Genomic DNA, 12,545 nt, shown 5'->3' with positions numbered 1-12,545 from the left:
GACTATGGGCTGTGCATTATACTACTATGGATGACTATGGGCTGTGCATTATACTACTATGTATGACTATGGGCTGTGCATTATACTACTATGTATGACTATGGGCTGTGCATTATACTGCTATGTATGACTATGGGCTGTGCATTATACTACTATGTATGACTATGGGCTGTGCACTATACTACTATGTATGACTATGGGCTGTGCATTATACTACTATGTATGACTATGGGCTGTGCACTATACTACTATGTATGACTATGGGCTGTGCATTATACTACTATGTATGACTATGGGCTGTGCACTATACTGCTATGTATGACTATGGGATGTGCACTATACTACTATCGATGACTATGGGCTGTGCATTATACTACTATGTATGACTATGGGCTGTGCACTATACTGCTATGTATGACTATGGGCTGTGCATTATACTGCTATGTATGACTGTGGGCTGTGCATTATACTACTATGTATGACTATGGGCTGTGCATTATACTGCTATGTATGACTGTGGGATGTGCACTATACTACTATGGATGACTATGGGCTGTGCATTATACTACTATGTATGACTATGGGCTGTGCATTATACTACTATGGATGACTATGGGCTGTGCATTATACTACTATGGATGACTATGGGATGTGCACTATACTACTATGGATGACTATGGGCTGTGCATTATACTACTTTGTATAACTATGGGCTGTGCATTATACTGCTATGTATGACTATGGGCTGTGCATTATACTACTATGGATGACTTTGGGCTGAGCATTATACTACTATGTATGACTATGGGCTGTGCATTATACTACTATGTATGACTATGGGCTGTGCATTATACTGCTATGTATGACTGTGGGCAGTGCATTATACTACTATGTATGACTATGGGCTGTGCATTATACTACTATGTATGACTATGGGCTGTGCATTATACTACTATGTATGACTGTGGGCAGTGCATTATACTACTATGTATGACTATGGGCTGTGCATTATACTACTATGTATGACTATGGGCTGTGCATTATACTACTATGTATGACTATGGGCTGTGCATTAAACTGCTATGTATGACTATGGACTGTGCATTATACTACTATGTATGACTATGGGCTGTGCATTATACTACTATGTATGACTATGGTCTGTGCATTATACTAATATGTATGACTATGGGCTGTGCATTATACTACTATGTATGACTATGGGCTGTGCATTATACTACTATGTATGACTGTGGGCTGTGCATTATACTACTATGTATGACTATGGGCTGTGCATTATACTAATATGTATGACTATGGGCTGTGCATTATACTACTATGTATGACTATGGGCTGTGCATTATACTACTATGTATGACTATGGGCTGTGCATTATACTACTATGTATGACTATGGGCTGTGCATTATACTGCTATGTATGACTATGGGCTGTGCATTATACTACTATGTATGACTATGGTCTGTGCATTATACTAATATGTATGACTGTGGGCTGTGCATTATACTACTATGTATGACTATGGTCTGTGCATTATACTAATATGTATGACTGTGGGCTGTGCATTATACTACTATGTATGACTATGGTCTGTGCATTATACTAATATGTATGACTATGGGCTGTGCATTATACTGTTATGTATGACTATGGGCTGTGCATTATACTACTATGTATGACTATGGTCTGTGCATTATACTACTATGTATGACTGTGGGCTGTGCATTATACTACTATGTATGACTATGGGCTGTGCATTATACTACTATGTATGACTGTGGGCTGTGCATTATACTACTATGTATGATTATGGGCTATGCATTATACTACTATGTATGACTATGGGCTGTGCATTATACTGCTATGTATGACTATGGGCTGTGCACTATACTACTATGTATGACTATGGGCTGTGCATTATACTACTATGTATGACTATGGGCTGTGCATTATACTGCTATGTATGACTTTGGGCTGTGCATTATACTACTATGTATGACTATGGGCTGTGCGTTATACTACTATGTATGACTATGGGCTGTGCATTATATTGCTATGTATGACTGTGGGCTGTGCATTATACTACTATGTATGACTATGGGCTGTGCATTATACTACTATGTATGACTGTGGGCTGTGCATTATACTACTATGTATGACTATGGGCTGTGCATTATACTACTATGTATGACTGTGGGCTGTGCATTATACTACTATGTATGACTATGGGCTGTGCATTATACTACTATGTATGACTATGGGCTGTGCATTATACTACTATGTATGACTATGGGCTGTGCATTATACTGCTATGTATGACTGTGGGCTGTGCATTATACTACTATGTATGACTATGGGCTGTGCATTATACTACTATGTATGACTGTGGGCTGTGCATTATACTACTATGTATGACTATGGGCTGTGCATTATACTACTATGTATGACTATGGGCTGTGCATTATACTACTATGTATGACTATGGGCTGTGCATTATACTGCTATGTATGACTATGGGCTGTGCATTATACTACTATGTATGACTATGGGCTGTGCATTATACTACTATGTATGACTATGGGCTGTGCATTATACTACTATGTATGACTATGGGCTGTGCATTATACTACTATGTATGACTATGGGCTGTGCATTATACTGCTATGTATGACTATGGGCTGTGCATTATACTACTATGTATGACTATGGGCTGTGCATTATACTACTATGTATGACTATGGGCTGTGCATTATACTACTATGTATGACTATGGGCTGTGCATTATACTACTATGTATGACTATGGGCTCTGCATTATACTACTATGTATGACTGTGGGCTGTGCATTATACTACTATGTATGACTGTGGGCTGTGCATTATACTGCTATGTATGACTGTGGGCTGTGCATTATACTACTATGTATGACTATGGGCTGTGCATTATACTGCTATGTATGACTATGGGCTGTGCATTATACTGCTATGTATGACTATGGGCTGTGCATTATACTGCTATGTATGACTATGGGCTGTGCATTATACTACTATGGATGACTATGGGTTGTGCACTATACTACTATGTATGACTATGGGCTGTGCATTATACTACTATGGATGACTATGGGCTGTGCATTATACTACTATGGATGACTATGGGTTGTGCATTATACTACTATGTATGACTATGGGCTGTGCACTATACTACTATGTATGACTATGGGTTGTGCATTATACTACTATGTATGACTATGGGTTGGGCATTATACTACTATGTATGACTATGGGTTGTGCACTATACTACTATGTATGACTATGGTCTGTGCATTATACTACTATGGATGACTATGGGCTGTGTACTATACTACTATGTATGACTATGGGCTGTGCATTATACTACTATGTATGACTATGGACTGTGCACTATACTACTATGTATGACTATGGGTTGTGCATTATACTACTATGTATGACTATGGGTTGTGCACTGTACTACTATGTATGACTATGGTCTGTGCATTATACTACTATGTATGACTATGGGTTGTGCATTATACTACTATGTATGACTATGGGCTGTGCATTATACTACTATGTATGACTATGGGTTGTGCATTATACTACTATGTATGACTATGGGCTGTGCATTATACTACTATGTATGACGATGGGCTGTGCATTATACTACTATGTATGACTATGGTCTGTGCATTATACTACTATGTATGACTATGGGTTGTGCATTATACTACTATGGATGACTATGGGTTGTGCATTATACTACTATGTATGACTATGGGCTGTGCATTATACTACTATGTATGACTATGGGCTGTGCATTATACTACTATGTATGACTGTGGGCTGTGCATTATACTACTATGTATGACTTTGGTCTGTGCATTATACTACTATGTATGACTATGGGTTGTGCATTATACTACTATGTATGACTATGGGTTGTGCATTATACTACTATGTATGACTATGGGTTGTGCACTATACTACTATGTATGACTATGGGCTGTGCATTATACTACTATGGATGACTATGGGTTGTGCATTATACTACTATGGATGACTATGGGTTGTGCATTATACTACTATGTATGCATATGGGCTGTGCACTATACTACTATGTATGACTATGGGCTGTGCACTATACTACTATGTATGACTATGGGTTGTGCATTATACTACTATGTATGACTATGGTCTGTGCATTATACTACTATGTATGACTGTGGGCTGTGCATTATACTACTATGTATGACTATGGGTTGTGCATTATACTACTATGGATGACTATGGGCTGTGCACTATACTACTATGTATGACTATGGGTTGTGCATTATACTACTATGTATGACTATGGGCTGTGCACTATACTACTATGTATGACTATGGGTTGTGCATTATACTACTATGTATGACTATGGGCTGTGCATTATACTGCTATGTAGGACTGTGGGCTGTGCATTATACTACTATGTATGACTATGGGCTGTGCATTATACTACTATGTATGACTGTGGGCTGTGCATTATACTACTATGTATGACTATGGGCTGTGCACTATACTACTATGTATGACTATGGGCTGTGCAATATACTACTATGTATGACTATGCGCTGTGCATTATACTGCTATGTATGACTGTGGGCTGTGCATTATACTACTATGTATGACTATGGGCTGTGCACTATACTACTATGTATGACTATGGGCTGTGCAATATACTACTATGTATGACTGTGGGCTGTGCATTATACTACTATGTATGACTATGGGCTGTGCATTATACTGCTATGTATGACTATGGGCTGTGCACTATACTACTATGTATGACTATGGGCTGTGCAATATACTACTATGTATGACTGTGGGCTGTGCATTATACTACTATGTATGACTATGGGCTGTGCACTATACTACTATGTATGACTATGGGCTGTGCAATATACTACTATGTATGACTGTGGGCTGTGCACTATACTACTATGTATGACTATGGGCTGTGCATTATACTGCTATGTATGACTATGGGCTGTGCAATATACTACTATGTATGACTATGCGCTGTGCATTATACTGCTATGTATGACTGTGGGCTGTGCATTATACTACTATGTATGACTATGGGCTGTGCACTATACTACTATGTATGACTATGCGCTGTGCATTATACTACTATGTATGACTGTGGGCTGTGCATTATACTACTATGTATGACTATGGGCTGTGCATTATACTACTATGTATGGCTATGGGCTGTGCATTATACTGCTATGTATGACTATGGGCTGTGCACTATACTACTATGTATGGCTATGGGCTGTGCATTATACTGCTATGTATGACTATGGGCTGTGCACTATACTACTATGTATGACTATGGGCTGTGCACTATACTACTATGTATGACTATGGGCTGTGCACTATACTACTATGTATGGCTATGGGCTGTGCATTATACTGCTATGTATGACTATGGGCTGTGCACTATACTACTATGTATGACTATGGGCTGTGCACTATACTACTATGTATGACTGTGGGCTCTGCATTATACTACTATGTATGACTGTGGGCTGTGCACTATACTACTATGTATGACTGTGGGCTGTGCACTATACTACTATGTATGACTATGGGCTGTGCATTATACTACTATGTATGACTATGGGCTGTGCATTATACTACTATGTATGACTATGGGCTGTGCATTATACTACTATGTATGACTATGGGCTGTGCATTATACTACTATGTATGACTATGGGCTGTGCATTATACTACTATGTATGACTATGGGTTGTGCATTATACTACTATGTATGACTGTGGGCTGTGCATTATACTACTATGTATGACTATGGGCTGTGCATTATACTGCTATGTATGACTGTGGGCTGTGCATTATACTACTATGTATGACTATGGGCAGTGCATTATACTACTATGTATGACTATGGGCTGTGCATTATACTGCTATGTATGACTGTGGGCTGTGCATTATACTACTATGTATGACTATGGGCAGTGCATTATACTACTATGTATGACTATGGGCTGTGCATTATACTGCTATGTATGACTGTGGGCTGTGCATTATACTACTATTGATGACTGTGGGCTGTGCATTATACTGCTATGTATGACTGTGGGCTGTGCATTATACTACTATGTATGACTGTGGGCTGTGCATTATACTGCTATGTATGACTATGGGCTGTGCATTATACTGCTATGTATGACTATGGGCTGTGCATTATACTACTATGTATGACTATGGGCTGTGCATTATACTACTATGTATGACTATGGGCTGTGCATTATACTACTATGTATGACTATGGGCTGTGCATTATACTACTATGTATGACTATGGGCTGTGCATTATACTACTATGTATGACTATGGGCTGTGCATTATACTACTATGTATGACTATGGGCTGTGCATTATACTACTATGTATGACTATGGGCTGTGCATTATACTACTATGTATGACTATGGGCTGTGCATTATACTACTATGTATGACTATGGGCTATGCATTATACTACATGGATGACTATGGGTTGTGCACTATACTACTATGTATGACTATGGGCTGTGCATTATACTACTATGTATGACTATGGGCTGTGCATTATACTGCTATGTATGACTGTGGGCTGTGCACTATACTACTATGTATGACTATGGGCTGTGCATTATACTACTATGTATGACTATGGACTGTGCATTATACTGCTATGTATGACTATGGGTTGTGCACTATACTACTATGTATGACTATGGTCTGTGCATTATACTACTATGTTTGACTGTGGGCTGTGCATTATACTACTATGTATGACTATGGGCTGTGCATTATACTACTATGTATGACTGTGGGCTGTGCATTATACTACTATGTATGACTATGGACTGTGCATTATACTACTATGGATGACTATGGGCTGTGCATTATACTACTATGTATGACTATGGACTGTGCATTATACTACTATGGATGACTATGGGCTGTGCATTATACTACTATGTATGACTGTGGGCTGTGCATTATACTACTATGTATGACTATGGGCTGTGCATTATACTACTATGTATGACTATGGGTTGTGCACTATACTACTATGTATGACTATGGGCTGTGCACTATACTACTATGTATGACTATGGGCTGTGCACTATACTACTATGTATGACTATGGGCTGTGCATTATACTGCTATGTATGACTGTGGGCTGTGCATTATACTACTATGTATGACTATGGGCTGTGCACTATACTACTATGTATGACTATGGGCTGTGCATTATACTGCTATGTATGACTATGGGCTGTGCATTATAATACTGTGTATGACTGTGGACTGTGCATTATACTACTATGGATGACTGTGGGCTGTGCATTATACTACTATGTATGACTATGGGCTGTGCACTATACTACTATGTATGACTATGGGCTGTGCACTATACTACTATGTATGACTATGGGCTGTGCACTATACTACTATGTATGACTATGGGTTGTGCACTATACTACAATGTATGACTATGGGTTGTGCATTATACTACTATGGATGACTGTGGGCTGTGCATTATACTACTATGTATGACTATGGGATGTGCACTATACTACTATGTATGACTATGGGCTGTGCACTATACTACTATGTATGACTATGGGCTGTGCACTATACTACTATGTATGACTATGGGCTGTGCACTATACTACTATGTATGACTATGGGCTGTGCATTATACTGCTATGTATGACTGTGGGCTGTGCATTATACTACTATGTATGACTATGGGCTGTGCACTATACTACTATGTATGACTATGGGCTGTGCATTATACTGCTATGTATGACTATGGGCTGTGCATTATAATACTGTGTATGACTGTGGACTGTGCATTATACTACTATGGATGACTATGGGCTGTGCATTATAGTACTATGTATGACTATGGGATGTGCACTATACTACTATGTATGACTATGGGCTGTGCATTATACTACTATGTATGACTATGGGCTGTGCACTATACTACTATGTATGACTATGGGCTGTGCACTATACTACTATGTATGACTATGGGCTGTGCACTATACTACTATGTATGACTATGGGTTGTGCACTATACTACAATGTATGACTATGGGTTGTGCATTATACTACTATGTATGACTATGGGCTGTGCATTATACTACTATGTATGACTATGGGCTGTGCACTATACTACTATGTATGACTATGGGTTGTGCACTATACTACTATGTTTGACTATGGGTTGTGCACTATACTACTATGTATGACTATGGGTTGTGCACTATACTACTATGTATGACTATGGGTTGTGCATTATACTACTATGTATGACTATGGGCTGTGCACTATACTACTATGTATGACTATGGGTTGTGCACTATACTACTATGTATGACTATGGGTTGTGCATTATACTACTATGTATGACTATGGGCTGTGCATTATACTACTATGTATGACTATGGGCTGTGCACTATACTACTATGTATGACTATGGGTTGTGCATTATACTGCTATGTATGACTGTGGGCTGTGCACTATACTACTATGTATGACTATGGGCTGTGCACTATACTACTATGTATGACTATGGACTGTGCACTATACTACTATGTATGACTATGGACTGTGCACTATACTACTATGGATGACTATGGGTTGTGCTTTATACTACTATGTATGACTATGGGCTGTGCACTATACTACTATGTATGACTATGGACTGTGCACTATACTACTATGTATGACTATGGACTGTGCATTATACTACTATGTATGACTGTGGGCTGTGCACTATACTACTATGGATGACTATGGACTGTGCATTATACTACTATGTATGACTAGGGGCTGTGCATTTTACGTTATGGATGACTGAGACGCATTTTATGGTGCGCCCCCTGGGCCGTGGGGTACTCGGTGCCGGGCCGATAGATGCAGCCTGGAAGCAAGTAAAGAATCCTCCTTGTCAGGTGAAGTTGGAGGCCTTCCCTTTCCACTAAACTCTTTGGCCCTGCTACTTGTAGTTGTGCGGTGGCCCTCGTCCCTGAGTGCGGCGTTTCTGTACTCACCCGTATGGCAGGCAGCTCGGGCCTTGCTGGTGCGTCGCTCCCACGTGGCGGTGCTGGACCCTGCGGTGCTGCTGAGCGTCCAGGCGTCTGATGGGGCCAGGAGACCTGCAGTCTCCTGCCCTCCGGTTTCTGCGGCTGGGCCTTCAGTGCCCCACAGCCACGGACTCCGGTGTCCGGTTCTTCTGTGCTGATGCTTCTGGGGTGAATTGCCGCGCAGCTCCAGTCCCCAGCTCCTCTCTCCTCAACATCCTCTCTTCAACTCCTCACACTGACTCACTAACCCCGCCCCCAGATACCAGTTGCCAAGGGGAGGAGCTCCCCTTGCTGGTCTGGAGCCAGGAAAATGTTGCATGTTTAGTACCTCTGACTAGGGGACCCCTGCTTGCTTCCAGGCATGGCATTACCTCTTTTGAGGGAGGCAATGCCGCTGTGGCAACAGGACCCCTGGGGTGCCACATATACTTTATGGCGATTTATGGGCTGTGCATTATACTACTATGGATGACTATGGGCTGTGCATTATACTTTATGGTGGACTATGGGCTGTGCATTATACTTTATGGTGGACAATGAGGTGCATTATACTTTATGGTGGACTATGAGGTGCATTATACTTTATGGAGGACTAAGGGCTGTACATTATACTGTATGGAGGTCTATGGGCTGTGCATTATACTTTATGGGTGACTATGAGGTGCATTATAGTTTATGGAGCACTAGGGGCTGTGCATTATACTTTATGGGTGACTATGAGACTCATTATACTTTATGGAGGCCTATGGGCTGTGCATTATACTTTATGGGTGACTATGGGCTGTGCATTATACTTTATGGGTGACTATGGGCTGTGCATCACACTTTATGGAGCACTACGGGCTGTGCATTATACGTTATGGGTGACTATGAGGTGCATTATACTTTATGGAGGACTAAGGGCTGTACATTATACTGTATGGAGGACTATGGGCTGTGCATTATACTTTATGGGTGACTATGAGGTGCATTATAGTTTATGGAGCACTAGGGGCTGTGCATTATACTTTATGGGTGACTATGAGACTCATTATACTTTATGGAGGCCTATGGGCTGTGCATTATACTTTATGGGTGACTATGGGCTGTGCATTATACTTTATGGGTGACTATGGGCTGTGCATTATACTTTATGGAGGACTATGGGCTGTGCATTATACTTTATGGGTGACTATGGGCTGTGCATCATACTTTATGGAGCACTACGGGCTGTGCATTATACGTTATGGGTGACTATGAGGTGCATTATACTTTATGGAGGACTATGGGCTGTGCATTAAACGTTATGGGTGACTATGAGGCACATTAAAACTTTATGGATGACTATAGGCTGTGCAGTATATTGTAAGGAGGCCTATGGAGAGTGCATTATGCCCCATGACTTTTGGCCCTGATGAGTATAATGGATGATTTTATACTATACATTAAAGAACAGCGGCAGAACATTGGGGATATATATCAGGATGAGTCCCAGAATAAGGGACATATAAACCAGGATGGAGAATGTATATACAGGTGCATCTCACTAAATTAGAATATCATCAAAAAGTAAATTTATTTTAGTTCTTCAATACAAAAAGTGAAGCTGATATATTATATAGAGTCATTATGTAGCACCCTGAGGATTCGGCTGCTACAGGGGTATTGCACCTCAACCCAGAGGTGTGATATTCCACTCCCGGGTAAGGATGGAGTGTGGGACTGAGTCCAGAGAGCTGCATGCACTACACACATCCCATTTCCGGGGAACGGACCAACGGTACTCCCACTTAGAAATGTGCAGGTACGACCGAGTCTGTTCCTGGCTGGAGTGGGAGGGGGGTGGTACATCCCAAGTAGTGTAGGGGCAGATAGGGGGAGCAGCCTGGGTAAAGTTAGGAGCTCATTGGGTGCTGGTCACCTGAGCTCACACATAGAGGGAGTATATAAGGTGGGCACCATCTAAGATCAGGGTGAGTCTGTCAGAGTGGAGTCAGTCAGCCAGTCTTTGCAGAGGAGAGGAAGAGGAGCAGAGCAGCCTGAGCCAGAGTGAGAGAGGAGAAGAAAGAGAGACCCAGAGGGGGAAACGAAAAGGAACTCTAAGAACCCACATACAAACCTAGGGTGAAGAGTTGGCAAAAGGGTACCGGATCCCAAACTGGTGGGGGCAAAAGCACACCTCAGCCAGAGACCGGAGGCCGTGGGCAGGATCTGCCACGGCCACCCACTACATCCACCCTGAAGGCAAACCACGAGTAGGGTCAGGGAACCCAAGGCCAAGGGTTTCCCAACAGAAGGCCCGAGGGAGCTGGACCTAGGTGGATCCCTGGTGGGGACGGCCAGAAGACAGGACAGGAAGGAGGGCTCAGGGTCACGCTCCGGACTTGCTTGGGGGTTGGCTGAATCCAGGACCTGGTGGACGCAGCACGGCTCGGGTGGTCACTTGAAGCTGGAGTGACCGGAACATCAGCAGTAAGTAAATACCCTAAACTGCACAACCCGACTCTGTCTTTAATTACCATCTATGCTGCACCACCACAACCCCCATCCTCTGCACCTGACCCCCTGAGGCTATACCCCACCCGTTGGGGGTTATACTATCAAAAGCTGCACCAACACCATCAGCCTCAGCGGACCCTGCTGCAGCGGCGGCCGTAGTGACCGCAATACAACGGGTGGCGTAGTCGACATAAAGAACTTTATAACATCTGTAGGACTGCCACATACTCTGAGCTTGACACCCTGGGCACGGACCGGGTCACAGCCACTCGGAAGACTACAACCCCCATCTGATCCGGCTCCGGGTATTCCCCTAAAGAATATGGCCCAGGGGGCGCGTCAACTTTGGCGTAGTCGGCAGGATTACGTGCCCGCAACACCCGGGTACTGCGTGCCTGAAGAAAAGAACAAGTTTACCTCAAAAAGAAGTCTCCTGCCGGTTCCGGAGGGTCCCCGCCATCGGACTCCATCACAGGTCGATTCCCGCCGGTTGTCCGCCATTAACAGCTTTTTCCCGCCATCTGCAGAGTTTCCCGCCACTGGGAGACGATTCCCGTCATTTCCAAATGTTTCCCGCCTTGGAAGAGCGGACGCCATTATGGGCGTGCCAGAGGATGGCAAGAGGCCGCCTCCCATCGTGGGCCAGGACCGAAAATGGCGCCAAAAGTGGAAACCGCCCCCACCAACAGAGACTGTGATGCTAGAGGTGTCTGTCAGCGTGAAAGAACTGCCCCTGAAGCTGACAATCACCAAGTGGCCCCGGGACCGCCCTCGAAGTGGGAGGACTGAGAAGAAGAGAACAAAGATGGGTGTCGCTTGGAGCAGTCTGGAGAGAGCGCACCCGGAGACAAGAAGCCTAGAGCTGAGTCCAGAAGAA

The sequence above is a fragment of the Phyllobates terribilis genome, unplaced genomic scaffold, assembly GCF_046119375.1.
Source record: "Phyllobates terribilis strain yellow unplaced genomic scaffold, ASM4611937v1 Scaffold_10__3_contigs__length_209671492, whole genome shotgun sequence".
NCBI lineage: Eukaryota > Metazoa > Chordata > Amphibia > Anura > Dendrobatidae > Phyllobates > Phyllobates terribilis.
This window is presented reverse-complemented; position numbering follows the sequence as displayed.